The following is a 23,682-nucleotide window of genomic DNA, read 5'->3' on the forward strand; positions in this document are numbered from 1 at the left end:
CACTTCTCACTTGAGGGATGAAGAGAGAACCAAGACTCGCTGCTGCTTTCCGGGCAAAGAAGGAAGTGACCCACAGGGCCCGAGCCTCCCCTGAGTCAGGACCAGCTTCCTGGCCAGGACTCCCAACCTCCCCACTCCCTGCCCCAAGCCTTTGTTCATTGCCTTCCTCCTGCCTGGAGCATCCTACGTCCAGGGCGTGAGATCTCTCCCTGCTCGACCCCCTCCTTTGCGGCTGAGGAACTGAGGCCTGGAGGAGGCAGGGCCCTCTGCCGGGCACGTGGCACCTGCATTCTGGGCCCACCAACTTTTGAACAAAAGACCCCACATTTCCACCCCCACCCTAGGAGTCCACTTCCTTCTGGGCCAGAGGCAGGAACCAGAGGGCAGGGGCCTTGATTGCTAATGTCAGCGGGCCTAGAGGTCAGCTCGCCCAGATCAGACACCCTAGGTCCTAGTGAGGCCAGCCTGGCGCCAGGCCTGGGGCCTGGGGAAATGTTATTCGAGTTTAGAAACCTCCTGGGATGTACAGAGTCCAACCTCTCCCTCAGGGGACAGCCAGGGGAGGAGCCCATTTCATCCTGCACCCTGTGGGTCCTTGTCTCTCTCCAGGCATGAGCTCTGGAGCTCATGCATAGAGCTTTTGGAGCTACCATCAGCATCAACATCACCCCCTCCTCTGGGAGACCCTTCCTGCAGCCCCTCTTCTGGGTTCTCACATCCCCAGCACTTCCTTCCATTCTAGCACGCATGGCCTGCAAGTAGGAATTATTTCTGTGTCTGTCTTCTGCCTCCCAGAGTTTGAGCTCTTTGGGGGCATGGACAGGGTCTGGTTCTGCTGGTGTCATCTGAGAGTGAAGGGTGAAGGAGTGAATGGACAAAGGTTGTTCTGTTCTCCATGGGAGATGCCCACAACCCTGGGCAGTAGCCACCATGCCCTGATGGTATCTCTCCTCTTTCCCCAGATCTGTCTCTCCTGGAAAGGTGCAGAGGCTCATGATCCTGGTCGCTGTATTGGGCGCCTGCCTGGGCTCGCTGGTGGCAGCTGCAGCAGCAACAGCAGGCACTAACCCTGCCCAACTGAACACTCCCAGCATGCTGCCCACCCTCGGGCAACAGAAGAGAGACTAGATTTGGAACAAGATGCACATCGATGAAGAGAGAAACACCTCAGTGCCCCACTATGTGGGCAAGGTAATGCTCAGGCCCCAGGCCAGGAGAAGCCATCAGCAGCTGGCCCATAGTGACAGTGGTGGTGGGGATGATAATAATGGTAAAGATGGTGGTAGATATTTTGATGGATGTGGGGGTAGAGGTGATGATTGTGAGGGTGATGGCAGTCGGGGTAAAAATGGTAGAGGTGATAGTTGTGGTAGTGGTGCTGGTGATAGTGAAGGGGAAGGTGAGGGTGCTGATGGTGGTGGTGGTAGTGATGGAAGTTATGATGTTGATGGTGAAGGGGTAGATGATGGTGGTGGTGAAGGTGTAGGTGGTGGTGGTGGTGGTGGTGGTGGTGGTAGTGATGATGGTGATAGTAGTGGTGATTGTGACGATGGCAGTCATGAAGGAGAAGGTGATAATGATGGTGATCATGGAGATGATGGAGGTGGTGGTATAGTTGATGGTGAGCACCATGGTTCATTTTCTCCCAGCCTTCAGTCCGTAGACAAGACAGCACTGGCAGAAGGACCACCCCATGCTCAGCCTGAGAAGGCTAGCCTCATCTGCGGGCTCAGGGCGTAGGGCAGAGCCAGCCAAAGCTATCACTAAATTTTCTCCTCTGAGAGATCTGGAAAGGCCTGAGCAGCCATCTACAAAATTGTGCTGATAACAAAGTGAACCATCCAGGCCATAGTTTGCCAACCCTGGTCTAGGCTTCTGAACCTGCTCAAAAACCCATTTCTCTCAGAGCATCTCATCCTTGTTTCCATGACCCCCACACCACTCCTCAAATTCCAGGACACTCAGAGTGAAGTGCCTGGCTCACCTCTAAGCCAGTGCCTAGGGCTCTGACCCTCATTTTGTCCTCCTTTAAAACGTATCCATCCAAGCCCACCTTCCTAGAGCTCGGAGCTAATCTGAGTGACTGCTGAATTGTCTCACCATGTCAAATTGTCATTGATGTCAAAACTCTCCAGTCTAATTCAAAGGAATGGTCCACATGATGGAATTTCACATGCAGTGACAGTTAGATGGAGGAGGTATTTTGAGAGTTTTTGGTGAGGAAGAAGGTTTCTGAGTGCATTAAAATCTCACCACATCAGCTTCTTGGAATCTGAACATTGGTCACAAGAAAGAATGGGTCAGTGTACTAGAGAAAGTAAGGTCGGTTTCAAGCACTTGACTGGGTACTGGGAAGTCAACTGTAGGCAAAAACAGGCATGGTTCCCAACCTCATGGAGATAGGGGTCAGCAAACAACCACCTGTGGGACAAATCTGGCCCACAGCCCAGTCTGGTAAATAAAGTTTTCTTAGAACAGTCACCAGTCACACCAACTCATTTAAGAATTCATGCAATGATGGCAGAGTTAAGAAGTTGTGACGAGGACCATATGGCCCACAAAGCTGAAAGTATTTACTATCTGGCCCTTTGCAGAAACAGTTTGCCCACCCTAGTCTAGAAGGGCAGAATATGTCAGGCAAAGTACTCTTCCAGTGGTGGTGGTGAGTGGTGCCCTCTGGTCCTAGAGAAATCCCCGTCTGGCTGAAGCACCAGAAAAGCCCTGCCAGCTAAAGGAAGCAGGTGGGGCCAACTGGGAATTTCCACTCACAGCCCCACCCCCAGCCAGCTGACTATGCCCATAGGCTTTTCTTGCTATCCAGAATGGATGGCAAATTTTAATACTCCAGCATGGCCACTCAGAGGGGAAGAATTTGCCCAGGACCACAAAGTGAGACCAGGACAGAACCTTTAAGGGCTAGGTTCCTGACTCTCAGCATGAATGTGAGCTCTGTGTCATAGAGGAAAATATAGTCAACCCACCTATGACCTTCCCAGTGGGATAACTGTGCCATGAATCAGCCTCTGAAGAGAATGGCTAGTTCCAAGGAAAATCTGTGGGGTAAGACAGGGAGTGTCAGCAGAAACCGGGGCCACCTGCATCACATGCCACTGTGGAGGGCTCGCCCAGGGCCTGCCCGCAGCAGAAAGAGTGCTGGGTCTGCCACCATCTGTCAACAGCGTTCACTCGGCACCCTGCACAGGGCCAGGGACAGAGGATCCACCTGGAGAAGAAACAAGAGTACCTGGGAAAGGCTAGGACAGTGCTCTAAGGATCACCTCCCGGCTCCCAAGGATGTAATCCAAGGGAAGGAAGTCCCTGTTTATCAAGGTCAGAGCCTGGAGCCTTTCTTTACAGACCTGGATGGACAACAGGAGACATTCCTGAGCAGCCTTCTGAATCCATAAATATGGGTCAGCTTGGCTTTTGGCATTGAGATGTTAATGTCCAAATACGGTGGTATTAGAAAGCGGGAGAGGCTCCCAGAAACCCATAACCCTTGTCTACTCATGAGAAAGACATTCGACAAATTCCATTAGAGGGACACCCTACAAAATACCTGTCCAGTGCTCCTCAAAACTGTCAAGGTCATCAAAAACAAGGAAAGTCTGAGGTAATGTCACAGCCCAAAAGAGCTTAAAGAAATACGATGACTAGATGTCATGTGGTGAACTGGATGGGATCCTGAAACAGAAAAAAGACATGAAGTAAAACTAAGGAAATATGCATAAATGATGGATACTAGTTCATAATAATCTATCATTATTGGTCCATTCGTTATAACAAATGTACCACACTAATGTAAGATGTTAATACTAAGGGTAAAGATGAATAGTCATATAGGAACTCTCTGTACTTAACAATTTTTCTGTAAATCTAAAACTGCTCTAAAAAATAAAGTCTATTTAGGAAACATCAGCCTACAGGAAAACAGAAACTTCCATTTACATGAAATCATCTGCAGAACTCCAGTAAAATAGGTCCAAGCTGATGTGCCCTCCCACCACAGTTCCTGCCTTCGCGGGTTCTAACGCACCGATCCAGAAGCAAATTTGAAAACTGCCGTGCTATCCTAACCCTGAGCAACTCATGCAAGGCCCCAGACGGTCCCCTCTCCTTGAGTCCCCATTATCCCCACAGGCCACAGTTACAGAGCTGGTGGCTTCCTTGCTTGCTGTCCAGCTACTCATTGTACCTCCCAGCCTCTGGGCCTTGAAATCACCTCGGAAACTACCTGCCCCGTATGTACCACAGCACTGCCCCCAGAGGATTTGCCCGCACCAGCTGCCAACCTCTCCCCCTCCCTGTCCATCCAAGAGGTAGGGTCTTCACTATCTGCCTCCACTCCTTCACCTTCCAGACTCTTCCCTACACTCTGCCATTTGGCTTCTCACCCTGCCACCCTGCTGATGCTGCTCCAACCAAGGGCGCCAATGACCCTGAGCCCTCATACTGATCATGGACTGACCCTGACCCTCGATAAGAACTGAGCCCGGATCCTGATCATAAACAGAGCCCTAACCCTAGTCATGGACTGAGCCCTGATCCTGATCATGAACTGAGCCCTGGCCATCAGAAACACACATATCTTAGGACACCAATACTATGTGTTACAAAAATTATATAGTTCAGTGGCCTAGTAAGTATGGGAAATCCTGAGTTAAAGAAAGCTCATTGGAATTCTTTTCTACAGGACTATACAATCACAGTCTCCAGGAGACTGTGACCATTCCAAAACTAAATTGACTGGGACCAACGGTGTGCTGATAAATGTTTGACAACTGGCTCTCCAGGGGAAAAGATCCTGATCTGCAGCAATTGCCAATTCCGTGGTGTAAATACTCTCACCATGTCTGATTTCAATCAACCAGTGTGACGTCACTGTGGGCAGAGTTGGGAAAAGATGTGGATAACACATCATTATTTAGTATTTCCATCATACAGAATAACAGACATAATTAACCTCTTGAACACAGTAAAATAGTTTAGAAGTGATGAACTCTGAATATCTGTTACCTTTGTTTTTAATTTGATTTATTTAATTGTAAGTTTATAGAATTCCATGTTTAATAATGGCTATGTTTAACAACCAACTCACAAATATTCCTGAAAACTTAAGTTGGCTCTTGAAAGCCACACTGACACAAGCCAGCTTGAGCACACCACTGACTGTGTGGAACAGCAAAGGAGGCCAGTGTTTCCTGGAACTCATTTTCAAAAGGGCTGTTGTGCTCATAGAGCAACTCAACATCAACATCAGAAGCGATATTGTTTTCATTTTTCAAATGAGTTAACAACCACTCAGAGAAATTAAGTGACTGCAAAGGGGCAAAAATCTCTCTTGCCTTCCAATGGCACCAAGTATATTCTTCCACTCAAAAAATGTTTTCTAAGCACCTACTATGTCCCAGGTATCGTTCTAGGCACATTGGGTGCTGCTACGCAACTCACACCAATGTGGTGTTTGCAGTGACCTGGGCAGGAACAACTCTCTGGTGACCAGTCGAGGCCCTTGTTAAAAGCCTCAGTGTCACATCTAGGACCCCTGCATAGCACCACACGCCAATGCACACACACACGTGCACATACACACACATGAACATACACGCACATGCACACGTGCATACACACATACCTACATGAATGCACGCGCACACAGCCACCACTGCCCATTCCCAGCTCATGTTGCCTCTTATTTCCTAGATCAAGTCGAGCGTGAACAGAAAGAATGCCAGGTACCTGATCAGAGGAGAGTCTGTCGGCAAGGTCGTCCGGGTCAACGAGGACACAGGAGACGTGTATGCCTTTGAGAGGCTGGACCGGGTGAAGACCTCCGAGTACCACCTCATTGCCCTCATCGTGGACAACGACACCAACAGAGACCTGGATTCTCCTTCCAGTTTCACCATCAAAGTTCACGACGTGAATGACAACTGGCCTGTGTTCATGCACCGGTTGTTCAATGCATCTGTGCCCGAGATGTCGGCTGTGGGCAAGTGCCCAGTCTGTCCCCCTCCATCTTCTCTCCCTCATCCCCATCCTGGAGGCACTTCTCACATCAACCACTTCACTGCCTGGGGTCAGGGTTCAGTGAGTTCAGGGCAGTGGTTATAACGACTGTGTTGCCACTTTATATGACTTGAAACTCTGGTCCCTAAAGACTAAGCTCTGAGCTGGCCCCAGACAGAGCTCTGAACCTAGTCATGGACTGAGCCCTGATCCTGATCATGAACTGAGCTCAGACCTAGTAATGGACTGACCCCTGGCCATCAGAGACACACATATCCCACTACTCTTTAGAGCAAATCCCACCCACTGCCTCTGACCCGCAGGATTGGCACACCAAGAGTGTAGCCTTTGTACATGAAGAATACCAAGCCCTGCTACTAATGCAAGAAGAGTCATCTCGAGAGGCCGTGTAGTAGTGGGGTGGAGGGCAGAACCCTGGCCATAAGACGTGTCACCAGCCTGGACTCCAGGTTCAGGAGGTTATTATTCCTTCCTCAGTCCTCCCCTATTCTCCAGACGGTACCAGAAAAGGGCTTCCCTCTCCACCCGCTCAGTCTAGGGTCCCTAGCCAGGGCCATGAGACTAGAACTTCCTGTTAAATGTGGACCCTGGAGTTTAAGGGGGTGATGAGAGATGTGACACCACTCCTTTGGGGGAACCTTCCCATTTCCTTGTCCTCACCCTTCCAGGAGATGGAGAAAAGCCCTTACTCTCCTTGGTTTCTCCACCTGAACCCAACCCTCTGCCCTCTCCCTAATTTCCCTCATAAATGCACAATCCACCTGTTCTTTGCCTCCCTTCATGGGTGGCCTGGCTGGGCCCCCATCACTGCCAGCACTTTGTCCTCATGCCAGCTCCTCAGGAAACAAAGCAGCCTTTTCTCCCTGAAGACCTGGGAAGGTTGAGACAGGGAATAGCCTGAGTCCCATCTGCCCTCATCCAGGGATGAGGTGAGGGGCCAGCAGTCTCAGGGCAGCAACCTCAGGATTCTCTCTCTGCAGGGACCTCGGTCTTCCGTGTGACAGCAGTGGACGCAGATGACCACACTGTGGCAGATCACACCTCTGTCTTGTACCAAGTCCTGAAGGGAGAAAATTATTTTTCCATCGATAATTCCGGTCTGTGTGACTAACAGTCCTGGGCAGGCACCGACTTGGGGGATGGGGGATGAGGGCTGTGAATATTCCAGGTGCAGATGCTGTGAGGAACCCAGTCTGACAGTTGTCACCAATCATTGAACCACCCTGTCCCATGGAGGTGGTCAGTATCACAAGCAAAGACAAGGTGGCTGGTCAGGGACGAAGGAAGCAGACAGGTGCCCAAGACATGGACTTAAGTCCAGGGAACAAAAGCAGGATCTTGTTACCCAAGAAGTGACCGAGAGGCAACAGAGAATGCTGGTTAGCAGCTCTGGGTACAGGTTCAGACAGATCTGGTTTCCAAACTCCGGCTCTGCTACCAACCCCCTCTAGAGACCTTGGATAACTCAACTAAACTCTGGGAGTCTTAGTTCCCTTATCTAGAAAATAGGAATGCCTATATTGGTTTTGTAGTGTAGCTGTGAAGTTTGAATTTGATAACGTATAGAGTGAGCATAGCCACATAGTTTTTGTGACTTAAAAAACTGTAAGGACTGAGTCTGGAAACTAGATGGTCAGTCCTTGGGCTCACTGTCTTCCAGAGGGATGTCAAGTGCATCGCACAGATACCATTGCTATCCTGCGGTGCACGAAGACAGACATCATTAATCCATCACAGCACTCTCACTCTGAGCCTGGATGTGTCCTCACGACCTTTCTCAACACAGTGCTCCAGGTGGCTAGGACCAATATTGGACCAAATTGCTGTATACCAGCTTTGGCCTCACAGTGCAGGCTGTGGAAATAGTGGATGTGTACTCGTGGTTCTCAGCTATGGCTGCATAGTGGAATCAACTGCGGAGCTTTTAAGTCAGGTTCTCTCTGGCTAGGGCCCAGGCATCAGTATTTTCTAAAAGCTCCTAGGTAACATGGCTCCAGCTGGGACACTTTTACAGGACTCATTCTCATGACAACCAATAACTTGGACCGAGAGTTGCAAGCCAGATATGAGATCATGGTGGAGGCACTAGACACCCGGGGCCTCTGGGGGGACTCGGGCACGGCCACTGTGCTGGTCACTCTGCAAGAAGTCAATGACAACTTCCCCATCCTCGTCAAGAGTGAGCCCCTCCTTTAGGGTGCTGGGGAGGTCGGGGGTTGGAGCACTCCGGACTCAATAACTTGGGGGCTCTGGAGGAGGAGCCCTGAGTCCGTCTCCCTCTCTACCCATCCCCGGGTTGACCTAAGGCCTAGAGGAGTCCTTTTGGTGCAGGGAGGGGCCTTTCTTTCATCCTGAACCACATTCTCACAGATGAGAGGGAACCATGCCCCCTGCTGGATGCTACCCCTGTGCCCAGAGCCCCACTACAGATAGGAGCAGTTTCACCCAGATCCTATGGGCTCAGGAAAATCCAGGCCCTGAGACTCAAGCCCCAGCTAGAAAATTCCCACAAGCCAAAGAGCAGAGGGACAGCAAAGCTCTGTATCCAGAGCCAGGGCTGGGCTCTGACGCCAACCACAGACTGATTGTCCCCCAAAATATGTGTGCCAACAGCTTTTCCCATGCCCTGGCTGAGGCCGGGCCAGAAAGTCACGTGGCTCTGTCCACTTGCATCCTCTGGTGCTGGATGTCACAACTCAGAGTCTCGGCCACACAAAGACAGGCCAGTTCTCCTGGAGTGGCCTCATTGTGCGCAGCAAACACTCCCTGAAGGCAGAACTTGTCTCTCTTATCAACTGATAGGTCCCCTAGCAAAGTGACTGGCATACAGTAGGTGCTCAATAACTACTTGGATGAATAGAGGGATGGAGGGATGGACAGATAGGGCAGACCTCTTTGCCAGAATCCCAGGGGTTTTATTATTATCGTTGTTATCATTATTTCATCCATGTCCATTTCCTGTATCAATATAAGGTAGGATAATATAAAGGTATAATCACCTTGTCTATCTGATTAACCCACTGCCCTTTGGGGCACACTATTTGCATCAGCCATGTACACATTTGTGGTGCCTGAAGCCATCCGCGTGGGAAGCCCCTTGGGCTCTCTTTTGTGGAGGACCTAGATGAGCCCCAGAACTGGATGACCAAGTAGAACATCGCGCAAGGCGAGTACAGGGACACTTTCACCATCGAGACAGACCCCACCCACAATGAGGGCATCATCAAGCCCATGAAGGTTTGTAGGCTTGCCTGTGGCAATGACATCAGATGCGGGGTTTGGGGTTCCTGGCATCCTCTGCCCAGGGGCTGCTCCTGAGCCGGAAGCCAGCAAAGGAGAACATTCTGGGTCAGCTCAGAGATGGCCATGAGCTCATGGAGACTGCAACCCAGTGTCTTGGGCTAGGTTACCCCTGAAGCAAACCCTGACACAAGGATTTGGTTATAAATCATTTATGTGGGAGGTGATCCCAGGAAGCCCCAGGAATGTCAACATGTGAAAAGAAGGAAGCTAATATTGGGCTCATTAATGGGAGTGTAGGCAAGTGGGTACCTCCAGGGCACAGTATTGAACACAACTCAGAGTTGCAGAGCTGAGGGCAAGGGAGCTGGGGTATTTATACACCAAACCCCTGCAGTGTTGACTGAGGGCTGCTCCTGGGGTCATTAACTCCCTGGCACTTCCTGGCCTGCACTGTGTCGTGGCCAGTAAAAAGCCATCAGCAAGTAAGAAAACAATGAGTGCCTGGGAACAGGACATGGGTGGCCAAGGACAGTGGCTGGTTCTGACAGAGAAGTCAGATCCACTGTATCTGGGAGAGGAGGGAAAGTCCTGTCGGGGCATAAGAATGGCTCCGGGATTGCCATGTAGAGGACTCAGAGTCCTGGGCCTGAGTCCCTCTCTGGCCCTGCCCCATGCTGGGGACTAAAGATACCCAGGGGAGAACACAACCTCCAGAGTCAATGAAGCTCTCAGTGAGTGGGAGAGACAGACATATAAACATAAAGGATAGCTGGGTGTGTTGAGTGCTATGTATCAACACCATGCAGGGAGCAACCACCTCCTCAGGAGGGGCTTCTGAGAGGGCATCTGATTGCTTCTGATTGGCTTCTTGAGGGATGAGCAGCAGTTCATTAGGCATGAAGGGGAGGAGAAGCATCCTTGGAAAAGGCATAAAGAAAAGGCAAGTCCTTAAGGACCAGCGGATAGAGCCACTAGTCTGGGAGCAGGACCATGGCTGATCCATTGTATGTCCTCATTAATCGCAACGGGGTCAGGCACAGAGCCAGGGTTGGGGTGCGGTCATGAGGCTGCTGAGATGAAATGGGGGTAGCTGAAAACAGATGCCAGGCCCAGCCTCTCTCTTGATAACCTTGGACATATCACTAGTCCGGGCCACAGGCTCCTCATCACAAAATGGGCAACCCCCTAGTACTACCGTGCAGGGTTGCTGTGAAGACGACATGCCACCTCCTTAGCTCAGAGCAGGTGCTCATCATAACGTTCCCCTAATGCAGCCCCTGGACTATGAACGTATCCGGCAATACAGCTTCACCATCGAGGCCATGGACCACACCATCAACCTCGGATACCTGAGAGGCACCTCCAGCAGAAACATAGCCCACGTCATCATCAACATCACAGATATGGATGAGCCCCCCCAACTTCCAGCAGCTCTTCTACCACTTCCAGCTGTGGGAGAACCAGAAGAAACCTCTGATTGTCGTGGTGATAGCCATAGACCCCAATGAGATTTGGTGCAGAATTGGGTAAGCACTTGGTGGTTGTGTTGATGACAATGACAATGACAATTCTGGCACTGATGTTCTTATGTCTGCTCGTCTGAGTCCAGGACTCAGAGAGGAAAACTGGCTTCTCCCGGCATTGCATGGGAAGTAGCAGAGGCAGAAGGAGTAGCCCAAGATCTTCCACTAACCCATTTGGGCTGCTGGGACCTTGTCCTGCCTGCGCACCCCACTTTGCATGGTCCTGGCCATCCAGAGCTGTCTGTCCTCTGCTCTACCTTGAAGCCTTCCTTCAGACCATGGTTCCCACAGGTCCCATCTAGCGAGATATGACCATCAAGAGAACAACCAATCTATTTCTGAATTCTTTATTCTATCGTTCTGTGGCAGAGCCAATCTGTTTTATTCCAGAAGCTTTATGCTAAATTTCACTACATATAAGGCAAGCCCTCCCTTGCTTTTTTTTTTATTTTATATAATTTTTATCCATTCTCTTTTATTCTTTCGTATGAACTTTAAAAATCTTTTATCTGTTTTTTAAAAAAAACTAGAATTCTAATAAGAATCGTGTTTATATATCAATTTTGGAAGAGTTAACATTTCTATGGTACTAGGTCTTCTTATTAAGGTCAAAATATGTCCCTCCATTTTGGCCGTATCTCATATTTTAGGACTACTACTTTCATTACCATTGCATTCTAAATACTCTGTGATTACAGTTTTTGTTTTCCATTTGACCCAGTGGTTTATTTAAGAGATTTACTTGGTTTATTTCTTTTCATTTACGAGTGATAGGGTGTTATTTGGTTTTTGTATTAGCTCATCCTGTGCAGTAATACAATTGTATTTTTGTTCATTTCTTCCTAGGATATCTAAACTTTTGCTTTGCATATGCAAAGGTTTGTAACTACTTTACCTTCAGTAGGTTTGTAACTTTTATCCCTAGGAAATTACCCAGTTTGTTCTGCTTAAACATTTTGCCTTCGATTCCATGTTGCCTGATGTTAAGTTTGTCAGTCCTGGTTTCATGTTATTTATATTTGCCTGACATAAATGTTCTAGCCCTTACTATTAATTTTTCTAGGTCATCTGGCATTAAGTTGTCTCTTGAAAATAGAATGTAGTTGGCATTGCTTTTTAATCTACACTGAGATGCTTTGTGTTTAATGTATTTGCATTTTCATTATAAATGATAAGTTTAATCTTACTTCTTTTATCTTGTTTTATATTTCCCATTTCTTAAACTTAATGGCTTTTTTCTTTACCCTCACCTTTGCTATACAGCCTATTTTTTCTTTCTCTTTTTTCTCCTAGATAATTGGATGGAATACATCTATTTTTACTTCTACCTGTAGATTTACTTCTACTTTTGAAATTTTAAATGTTTTCCTAGACCTATATTTTCTAGTTAAAAATATCACACACACACAGACACACACACACACACACACACACACACACACACACACCATTGCTTTCCCATTTATGATAAAGAAATCAATAGTTTCATTTTAATTCCTTCCAAACCAGGATTTTACTTTATGTTGAGACATTTCTTGGTTAGATGGAGTAAGTTTAAAAAAAAAAAAAAAAAAAACTTAGGACCCATTTTTGGAGGTGATATACTTTCTGGCTCTTGCATATTTACAAATTCCTTACTTGCTTTGCTTTCTTATTTTAATACACCTAGGTGTGCTCATATAGTCCTGAGATCACAGACACTATCTTTCAAAATTGCTATGAATGTGTGATAGCATTTAATTTTGTAAGGAAATCCGGGGTGAATCTGATTCGTCTTTCTTTACAAAGAATGTATTTTTTCTGTCTGGACTCTTTTTCAATTCCTTCACATAGCCTTGAAATTCAAAGTGTCATCAGGATATGCTCAAATATTGTTCTCTTTTTACAATTATGCCTGATATCGATGACATCTTCTAATCTGTAGACTTAGGCCTTTCTTCAGATCAGAAAAGTTTTATTTTTTGTCATTTCTTCCATTCTATTTGTTCTGGAATTTTTCCTCAGTAATATATATATATATTAGTCCATGTCTGTTGCTTATAACAGAATACCTGAACCTGGATAATTTATAAAGAAATGACATTTATTGCTTAGAGTGTTGGAGGCTCAGAAGTCAAAAGTCCAGTGAATACATGTGGTGAGGGCCTTGCTCTTGTTGGTGGTGACACTCTACAGCGAGGCAGAGTATCACATGGCTAGAAAGGCAGGAGTAAGAGAGCTGACCCACTCCCTCACTCTCCTTATAAAGCCATCAGAACCACACTTATTACCACCCACTAAACCATCAACTTATCTCTACATGAATGTATCAATACACTCACGAAGGCATAGCCTCGTCACAATCTAATCACCTCCCAAAGACCCCGCCTTTCAATTACCATGTTGAGGTTTCCCACTCTCAACACTGTTATGAAACTTTGGGGAACACAACTCAAACTGTAGCTATATATAAATATGTGCGTGCGTGTGTGTGTGTGCGTGTGTGTGTGTGTGTGTGTGTTTGTGTGTGTATACGTATGTGTGTATATAGATTCATATATAGATTCATATATGTATATTAATCTCTTTGTAACTTTTTTCCTGATTTCTGAAGGAACGTTCCAAATTTTTACTTCACAAATGTAATTTCTTTTTAATTATTTCTTATCTCTTCCAGGTTCTTTTGCATTTCTTCCTAGCTCTTGCTCAACTTTCTTTTCACTGATCACAAAAACCAATTCCAGGTGTTGTAGAGTGTCACCTACCCAACTCTGAAAATGCTATTGATGGTCTCAGGTAGCACCTTCAGCCTGGTGACAGCACCATTGCTAAGACCACAGATATTATCCCACCCCCTGGATCCCTCTGTTGCTGTGTGGGTCTGCTCAGTGTTGTGAGTGCTGGAGTGCAACGAGCCGTGAAAGAGGAGGGTGGGGAAGCATGCAGGGGACAGGTCCTGAAGTGCCCTGTCTGTCATGCTGAGAGTTTGGACTCAGCAAAGAACAATGAAAGCCATAAAACTCTCTTCCCTGGCAGATACTCCATCCGGAGAACTAGTGACAAGGGCTAATTCTTCCGAATAACCAAGCAAGGGAACATTTACAATGAGAAAGAACTGGACAGAGAAATCTACCCCTGGTATAACCTGACTGTGGAGGCTGAAGAACTGGATTCTAGTGGTGAGTGACTCCATCTGCCAGGGGACCTGGGCTTTTTTCCTTTACCCTCATTCTTTCAAAACTGGCATAATCTGTCATTTGGGGTCTCTAAAGGCATTCCAAGCACCTGCTGAAGCACCCCTTGGCTGGGATGTGATGGAGCTTCCATGCCCAAGTGTGGTCCCTGAACCAGTAGCATCTGCATCTCCTAAGACCTTGCTGGAAGTGTAGAATCTTGGTCCTCACCCCCATATTGAACATCAGAATCTCTTGCACATCATAGTTTGAGAAGCACTGTTATAAAGCAGGTGCACAGATGTCTCTGTGATAAGAATTACCTATGGCACCTATGAAACAGAGCTTCTCAGACACCTCCCTGAAGGTTCTGGTCCAGGGAGCCAGAGATGGCGCCTGGGAATGTGCATGGAACAAGTGTCATGTGGTTCTTATTATCATGGATGTTTGGGAAATACTCCTTTGGGGGTTGTTTATGCCCCAGTTGATGGGGTGGATTCAAAATCTGAAGCAGCTTCCAACTCTGAGATTGATAGTTTCTCCAGAAATTGTGGAACTTTTGTGGGCAAGTGTTAGGGTTTCCTTTATCTATTTGAAAAATCCCAACCATCCTCCAGGAGAAGGACTATTCCCATTGTACCCAGGATCCCCCAAGGGCCCAGAGAGGGGCAACTGTGGCCAAGACCCCACCAGTGCTACCCCGGAGGGCCCTGCCCCCTGCTGGGCCCACCTAGACCCTCACATCTCCCAACCTGGCAGCTATGCCCCAAATTCAGGACAGACTCCTACATGTTTTCCAGACCAATCTTTGCTCCTTCCTTCCCCATTCATATAATTTTAAAATTAGAAAGATTTTAAATATGGAAAATACAGAAAAGGAGAAGAAAACAATCCTCTCATAATGCTGTTAGCACTTTAGTGTATTTTCTCTTGTTTTTTTTCTATACATATTTTTAAATAAGTGAGATCATAATATTTGTACAAAATATCCTGTGTTTTTACTTAACCTTATTCCAGAACAATTTTCCCATGGTACTAAAATAATTTTTTAATTACATTTTTAAAACGTAATTTACATGGGCATTGTAAATGGTCATATATTCCATTCTTTTTCAGTGGCCTAAATTATTGACCCAATCTCAGCATCTTTTAGGTTGTTTACCTTTTTAGTTTTTTTGTAATTATTTTGTTTTATTTCTTTAATTAAACTACATTTAGGTGCCGGCCCGTGGCTCACTTGGGAGAGTGTGGTGCTGACAACACCAAGTCAGGGGTTAAGATCCCCTTACCGGTCATCTTTTAAAAAAAAAAACAAAAAAAAAAAAACTACATTTATTTATTTAAGTCCATTTAATTACTTAAGTAAATTATTGATTTCGTTAATTTAATTGAGACCTTTTTAAATGCACTTACATTGTTTACATTTTTGATTCTCACAAGTAATACATCAGTAATCTTTCTTACATATGAAGCTTTCCCCTTCCTCTTTCACACTCCTTCCATCCAGAACACCACTCCTGGCCTCTCTTTCAGAGGTCCATAGCCCCCTCTCCTTCCAAAAAGCAGCTTTCATGGAGCAGCCCTCCAGGACTACCTATCCACACCCCACACACTCAGGGCCAGCATCAGCTGAGTCCCCAGTGGTGACAAGTCCTCTCCCATGCAGGGACCACCCACAGGCAAAGAATCCATCGTGCAGGTCCACATTGAAGTTCTGGATGTGGATGACAACGCCCCAGAATTTGCCCAGCCCTATGAGCCAAAAGTGTGTGAGAAATGCAGCCCAGGGCCAGGTGAGTCTGGCTCAGGTAGGAGGGTGGGGCAGGCTTAGGGGCCGAACCTCCCGTCCAGTCAGCTGGAGTTCTACTGAGCTTAATGTAACCTGTACAACAGCCCTGGAGAAAGTAACATTATCCTTATTTTACAGATGTGTAAACTGAGGCTCAAGAGACACTGTATGGAGAGTAGATTGGGGGGGTACAGGGGTTGGTAGAAAGAGTGTCCTTATGAAAGCCATTTATGTTAGTGTTGCAGGTGAGAGGCAGCCATGGTCACATCTAAACCCAAAGTCTCCATCACTGAGCCCCAGGCCACCCCAACACCACCACTGACCATCCTCTGTGTTACACACTCCAGCTGGTCCTGCGGATCTCTGCAACAGACAAGAACATAACACCACAAAACGTGAAGTTCAAATTTGCCCTGAGCACTGAAGACAGCAACTTCACCCTCACGGATAATCACGGTGCGCAACAAACCAGTCACTTGGCTCTTAGCAGGGTCAGGGGTCAGGTTATTTAAGTCTTAAAGCAACCAGGGTCAAGGACCAGGCTACCACTGGGATTTGCAAGTTATGGGATACTTTGTACAACTCTGGCCACATACATTGTACAATCCTGGGCTGTGTGATGGTCAGAGCCACCCTGGCCAAACTGCCAAGTCCACGTGGCCTGCCATTCCCCATAAGATGGCCAAGTGGGTGTGCATCACAGAACAGGTACGCGGTGCAGGCTATGGATCCCTTCCCACATTGGAATCTCTGTGCCTCTGCAAAATTACAAACTGTCCTGTGATGGGGAGCTTTGAGGTCACTCCCAAAGACTCCAAGCTGGAAATGTGAAACCCTAAATCCCAAGAATACAGTGAACTTTGTCTTAATTCAGCTACAATGATGACTTACCACTAGGTGGCCCCTGAACAGGGTATGGTCCACCAATCACAGCCCAGAGGGTCCTGTGATGTCAGTAGTGACCAATCCAAGCTTCTGATGAGTATTTCCTTTCTAGAGTGATGATGCTGAGTTGATTTAATGCCAGCCGATGTAGACAGGTTTCCATGGCCTCTGCAACTTCCTCAGAAAAATAGAGAAAATGCCCCTTGGGTCTAAATTGAGTGATCCTTCACCCAGCACAGGTAGGGATCTCCGCTTGTCCTTGATTGGTGAAACTGTGGTTGCTGAGGACCCCTGTACTGAAACAGCCTATTGCCACCTCTGAGAAAATTTGAGGAGTGGGGTCCCTGAGAAGAGAGGACAAACCCAGGGAATCAGACACAGCCTGTCCTTAAGGAGCCTCCTGTGGGATAGGGAAGGTCCGTGATGTGTAGACAGTCAACGAAGGACCATTCAACATTCAACTGTCTTTAGAAGTAAATCATGTGGCAAAAACACCTGTCACCCCATCCCCAATGCCCACCTCAGAGTAGGGATCGACAATGGGGAAGAGAGCATCAATCCCACCCCAAGGACACCTGTATGCAACCAGGAGGCAAGTCTGTTGGTCTCAGATTCACTGACATCGTGAATGTCATGTATGTCAAAATCTCTAATTTCTCCCGTAAAATGTCAATGGCATATCCTTTATTTTCAATCATAATAGACTTAATATTGAAATGTAATGATGAATAATGAAATGTATTTGGCTTTTGTTTGAAATCTAAAAGGCAGCTTCCTTGGCTCTCAGCTGGCTTCTTGAGTGTGCCAACCCAGTGTGGCTCAGTAGATCCTGGGCCCTCTTCTGATCATTGGTATTACAACCTCCCAGGAGCCTACAAAGGACAGATTATCTGGCCTCTGCCCACAATCACTGAATCAGAAATCTGTGTGTGTGTGTGTGTGTGTGTGTGTGTGTGTATATACACACGTGCACACGTTAGGAGGAGGGGAAGGGGTCTGAAGATCAGTGTGTTTAAGCTCCCTGGGGAATTCTTATGTACATGAAACTGCTGGGCCGAGCCCCTGGCGCACTTGGTAGAGTGCTGCGCTGGGAGCGCGGCAACGCTCCCGCCGCGGGTTCGGATCCTATATAGGACTGACCAGTGCACTCACTGGCTGAGTGCCGGTCACGAAAAAACGACAAAAAAAAAAAAAAAAAGAAAGAAAGAAACTGCTGACTGGAGCTGGGAGGAGGAGCCAATATTTGGATCAGAGCATATCCCCATTCCGGACTGCCCAGGAAACCCTCCATTACATATGGAACTATTCTCCTTGTGCTCGCAGGAACACGTGCATTGTTTTTATTGTTGTAAGCTTCCTTTATAACAATGGCTTTTCAGGGATAGCAGAAACATCCTTAGAAGTTAGCATAATACTAAAAGACTTTAAAACTTTATTTTTCCTGATTGCTTGTCAAAGCTTGAAACAATCATTAATTAATTGAGCTGAAAGAGAAAACTGCCTGTTACTGGAGTGCGTTTAGGGAAGGGGATGAGGTCAGGCATATCAGTCGCCCACAGAAACAGAAAGCAGGGATTTTACGTTCTGGCTGAGCCATTCTTGGAAGTTGGGTCAAAGCAGCTTTCCAAAATATCCCATCTGTGGAGGAGTAGACCTGCGCTTAAACGGCTAAAACATGAGGCAGGCGATGCAAAGGGCAGACACACAGCCCGGGCAATACACGGGCTGGTGCAGTCAGGGAGGGCTCTCTGGGGAGCCGCTTCCCCGGCCATGTGGCCTAGGGCGGTGGGTGCTCCTGGCAGAGCCTGACTCCACTGCCTTGGCGTTTCCAGATAATACAGCCAACATCAGTGTCAAGTACGGGCAATTTGACCGGGGGCGTGTCAAGATCCACTTCCTGCCCGTGCTCATCTCGGACAACGGGAAGCCGAGCCTCACAGGCACCAGCACGCTGGCCGTGGCCGTGTGCAAGTGCAACGAGCACGAGGAGTTCACCTTCTGCGAGGACATGGCTGCCCAGGCAGGCGTCAGCATCCAGACGCTGGTGGCCATCTTCGTCTGCATCCTCGCCATCACAGGTCAGTGCTGGGCAGGGTGGGATTGAGAGGCTGGAGGGGCTTCACAGGAGGAGGAGAGGACAGGAATTCAGGCCCAGCCCCTCCTCCAGCCTGCAAGGCAGCCCTGGCTTGTGCACCATCCTGGGCTTCAGGGTCCACGTGTGGGACACAAAGATGACGGCTGCACCGAACCAGGCGTCTGGGTTGCAGGGGGCTTAAGACCCCTCTGCACTCATTGGGGAGAGGCTATCTCCACTTTAAAATAACTTACTTATGCATAACAGTTGCTCCTGGAACTTACATATTTTGAGCACTTACTGTGTGCTAGGCACTGTTCAGGCATGTATTTACACAACACTTAATTTTGAAAAAAAAAAAAATCCAGTTCTAAAGTGGAAAATTTAACATTGTCTAGTTTAGACTATGTCCTGGGGGCATTCTTTCCTTTCATAGAATTCCTCCAGCCTTGATATTTCTTTTTTTTTTTTTTCCCCTTATTTGGGCCTCAGAAATTTTAGTAGCATTTTAGGCCTTGCCTTAGTTTGGGTTTCACAGGAAGCAGGTCCTGGGAAAAGTTTTGGGTGCAAGTAGTTTATTTGGGAGGTGCTCCCCGGAAACCTCCTAAGGAAAAGGGTAGACAAGCAGGGAGGGGAGGCAGCTAGTGAAGGGCAAGGGATCAGGGAAGTGACCATCATGGACAAGGAGATTCACCCGCTGGGAACCTGGAGGCAGCCAGAGCTACACCTCAGCGTCTCTCCACCTGCGGAAGAGGAGCTGGTGTTTATCCACCCAACCCCATCATTTGATGGTTGAGGGCTCCTCCGAGGTGTATCAATTATCCTGCATTTCACCTGCCATGAGGCAGGGCAGGAAGCCTTCGGGTGATTAGAGAGCACGGTCCTGTGCACCACAGTGACAAGGTCAGATACAGTGGGGCACCCTCAGTGTCTCCCCTGAAAGGTCCTCTGGATATGACCCCTTTCTGGAGCTTGTGGAGCAGAAGGTCCAGACTGATTCCCCTTTTAATAATAATTAATGATGATGGCATCCCCACCACACATAGAATTGCATTTAACCTCATAACCACCTTCCGAAATATTAACAGAGCAGAGAAGTCATCATTTCCACTTCACAGACAAGGAAACTGAGGCTCAGGAAGGATGTCTCCCTGGGTATCCCACATACTTATGTATGCAGCAGTTTGTGAAAGGCTCAAGGACAGAGCCCAGGGGATGGTCTGAGCCTAATTTGGGGAGCTCTCTGTACCACACAGTCCACGCCCCCCTCAGGGAGCTGAGTCCCTCACACAGCCACACCCCTCAGAGCTTGCAGCAGGGTCGACGTCTACACCACTGTCTGAACATGGGACTCTGGGCAAGTCCCCTGGCCTCTCTGAGCTCAGTTTGCTTAACTGTAGAATAGGGATAATAATGTCTACGTTGGGTGAAGTAACATGAGCACCTGCCCAATGCAGTGCCAGCCCATATACAGCTGGTGCTCAAGAGGGTGGCTGCTGCCCGTGCAATGAGTCCCACGTCCACTGGCACCACCAATATCCACTGTCATCAACACAGTCATCAACAATGTAGTGACTCAGAATCTTTGCACTCCAAATTCCAATTCCATCCTTTCGCCCATTTCTGCCCCAACCTCTGGCCTCCGGGCCTTTGGGACACGGTGTTGAAGAATTCGCCACAGTGGGACAAGGAGGAAGGAAATGAGGATGCAGATAAACAGAGCTGAGAGGGAGAGAGGAGAAAGAACTCCAGCGAACCCCACTCTGTTCCTCTCCGCTCATGCACACCAGTGTTTGTGACAGCCAGGCAGGACCAAGAGTGTGGGGACAGATGACTCTCCCACGGGGATGGGTGGAGCCCCAGGCGTCCGTGTTGGACAAGTCATGGAGGAGTCCTGGCCCTGGAATTTCCGGGGATGAGGAAGGAATGGAGCGGGGGTCCCCCAGCCCGGCAGTGTCTAACTGCTGTCGCTCTTGCTTGCTGTCCGGCAGTGATCACCCTGCTCATCTTCCTGCGGTGGCGGCTCCGGAAGCAGGTCCGCGCCCTCGGCAAGAGCGTGCCAGAGATCCACGAGCAGCTGGTCACCTACGACAAGGAGGGCGGCGGCGAGATGGACACCACCAGCTACGACGTGTCGGTGCTCAACTCGGTGTGCCACGGCGGCGGAGCCAAGCCCCCCGCGGCTGTCGCCGGACGCACGGCCGCCGCTGTATGCGCGGGTGCAGAAGCCGCCGCAGCACGCGCCCAGGGCACACGGCGGGCCCAGGGAGATGGCCGCGATGATCAAGGTGAAGAAGGTCGAGGCGGACCACGACGGCGGCTGCTTGCCCTACGACACGCTGCACGTCTACGGCTACAAAGGCTCTGAGTCCGTCGCCGAGTCCCTCCGCTCCCTGGGCACCGATTCGTCTGACTCCGACATCGATTACGACTTCCTCAACGACTGGGGGACCAGGTTCAAGATGCTGGCCGAGCTGTATGGCTCGGACCTCCAGGAAGAGCTGGTGTATTAGGGGGCCACCGCCTTCTGGGCCTGGGGACCCAAACTCACTGGAGCCCAGGAGAGTCCCAAGTGGGCCCTGAGACCTCCGAGACTGGCACTCACTGCCCCGCCCAGCACCCCTCCCTCCTAGGTCCCAGAGACCTCACCGTGGTGGGGGGTCGAGGCGTAGCAAACTCCAGGTCCCTGAAATATCCAGAAAGCTACTTCAGTGATGGCTACCCCCTAAATGCTGGGAAAACCAGGCTAGTGTTCTGTCTGGGCTCAGACATCCCTCGCCTCATCACCCCCAGACCACCGACCTTAATTAAAGACTTTTCTGGCTCCACAAGGCTGCAGAGCGAAGCAGCCTGTGTTCAACTGCAAAGGGAGTGGATCTTCCCCTGAAAGCGCTGACCCCCCTGGTGAGGCTGATGAGGTCCTGGTGCCTATCTGCCTGGAGGCAAAAGGCAGAATGGCATGACCTCGGGGCAAGACTTGCTGCAGCCCAGTCCCCGGGAGACTGCCACCGTCCATCAGGCCTGATCTCAAGAGCTCCAACCCTGCTCTGACTCCCTCACACTCTCCCAAATGCCCCATCCCTGCCCCTCCCAGGCCTGTCAAGAGGGAGGAAAGGGCCATATGGCAGCTCCTGACCTTGGGTCCTGAGGTGACCTTGCTGGCCTGCCACAAGGTCAATAACTGTGCTGTGCTGAGCATTGAACCATTCAACTGCATTCAGGGAAATGGCTTATTGAACTTTGAAGCAACTGTGAATTCATCCTGGAGGGACAGTGGAGACCAAGTGTGACAGATAATAGGGTGAGGGCCACCTCCATAACCACCCCTTCTGGAGAGGACCTGAGACCCTGATTTGAGACTCCTCAACACCCCTCCAGTTTTACCTGTTAGGGCGCAGATATTCCTGGAGCGGAAGACCTCTCCCCATATCCGCCTTGCTGGTTGTTCATTCATGCTGGCTCGCTCTCTCTCTTTTCTCTGTCTACTCCTTATCTCTTGACTTAAAAGCATCCAAAATGTTGCCCTCAGCAAGTCTGGCCAACGTCCAAATCCAGACATGACTGCATAACAGAGCCATGCTATGGCCTTTACATGCATTGTTACCATCTCAGGGAACCGACCCTGCAGAAGGCAAGGCCCCTGCCCTGCCCAAGCTCTGCGGTCATCTCTGCATCTCCCATACACGGAACATTCTACTGCAAACAGGCCTTAGGGAAGTGGCATCAATCAAGAGAGGCAGAGAAGGAGACAAACTCTCTAGCTCACCCTTTGTCATGGACTGAGGGTCCCACTCTGGGCGAGGCCCCTGGCACTGCAGGGGATTGTAGATAACACTGACTCTTTTTTTAATCAATAACTATTTTTCATAATGATTTTTTTTTTACTAATAATACTTACAAATTTTTAGTTCTCATAAACATATAGAATAAGTGTTTTTGCATAATAAGCAGGTTGCTGTCTAGGTTAACAATTTTAATTCAGATTTTTTTAGTTAGATAAACAATTTCTGTAATCTATTTCCTATCACTATAGTAATTGCTCTACAGACAATGACTATATATTGGCCACACTGGTGCATGAGACGTGCTGTATTTTTTTAATACCTAAATAAAAATCTCGAGATTCTTCCATTTCTAGAACTGAGAGGGTTCATATGAAACATACACGCATGCACGTACACATGCCCACCACCACCATCATCAGAGGAACCCAGAGGGCAAGGGGACATTTGCAGTCAGGATTTTGGAGACACCGCAGAAAAGGGTTTGGAGAAAAGAATAACAAAGGACACCTAGTCCGGTCTTCTCTCCTCCCAGAGCCTTCACCCAGCCCCTGTACATACTGCACCCCTCCTACTTCCAGTCTACACGGCAGGCAAGGCCTGTGGAAGTTGCAATACCATTTGCAATCAGAAAATAAAGAACAGGGTCTTTCCTGAGCATGTGCACAACCCTCTATGTGTGTGGGCTTCTAGATTCCTAGGAGTACACCAAAGCTTTTCAAAGCCCTCTATGGACAGCTCATTCCCCAACTTTTTCTTTGAATACCTTAGGTCAGCTCCTTGTTTGCTGCAGCTACTATCACTGGCTCAGACAGCCCTGATGTTAAACAATTGTCCCTGACTGTTTTCAACAAATGCCATCCGGGGAAAATGCTGTTTGTACTGCGTAAGCTCCAAGTCAGGTCAAATAAACACAGCCTTATAAGTGGGGTCTTCCAGGGAGCCACCATACAGGTCAAATAATGATGGTTATCTGGAAATTAAGCTTCGGAGGAGTTCCAGCTCTGTTCTGTTTCTTCCAGTGGTCCTAGGCTGCTGGTTTTCACTGTGATTGCAGAGCTATTGAGTTTCAAAGCTACTGCAGGGATGGGGAGAAAGGGATGGGACTAGGGCAAGTTAAAACCCCAGAGAGCTCTCTGTGGTAACCAAAACTTAGCTGTTTTTTTTGAATAGAAACTCCCCAGATTAATTTCCAGACTTCTGA

General features: G+C 48.4%; 1 pseudogene; it reads left to right on the top strand.

Annotated features, from left to right (window-relative positions):
* Positions 1-969: 969 nt before the first annotated feature.
* LOC134389003 (cadherin-5-like) lies at positions 970-21,209 on the top strand (annotated as a pseudogene).
* Positions 21,210-23,682: the final 2,473 nt, after the last annotated feature.

Source organism: Cynocephalus volans, chromosome 10, assembly GCF_027409185.1.
Source record: "Cynocephalus volans isolate mCynVol1 chromosome 10, mCynVol1.pri, whole genome shotgun sequence".
NCBI classification, from domain to species: domain Eukaryota; kingdom Metazoa; phylum Chordata; class Mammalia; order Dermoptera; family Cynocephalidae; genus Cynocephalus; species Cynocephalus volans.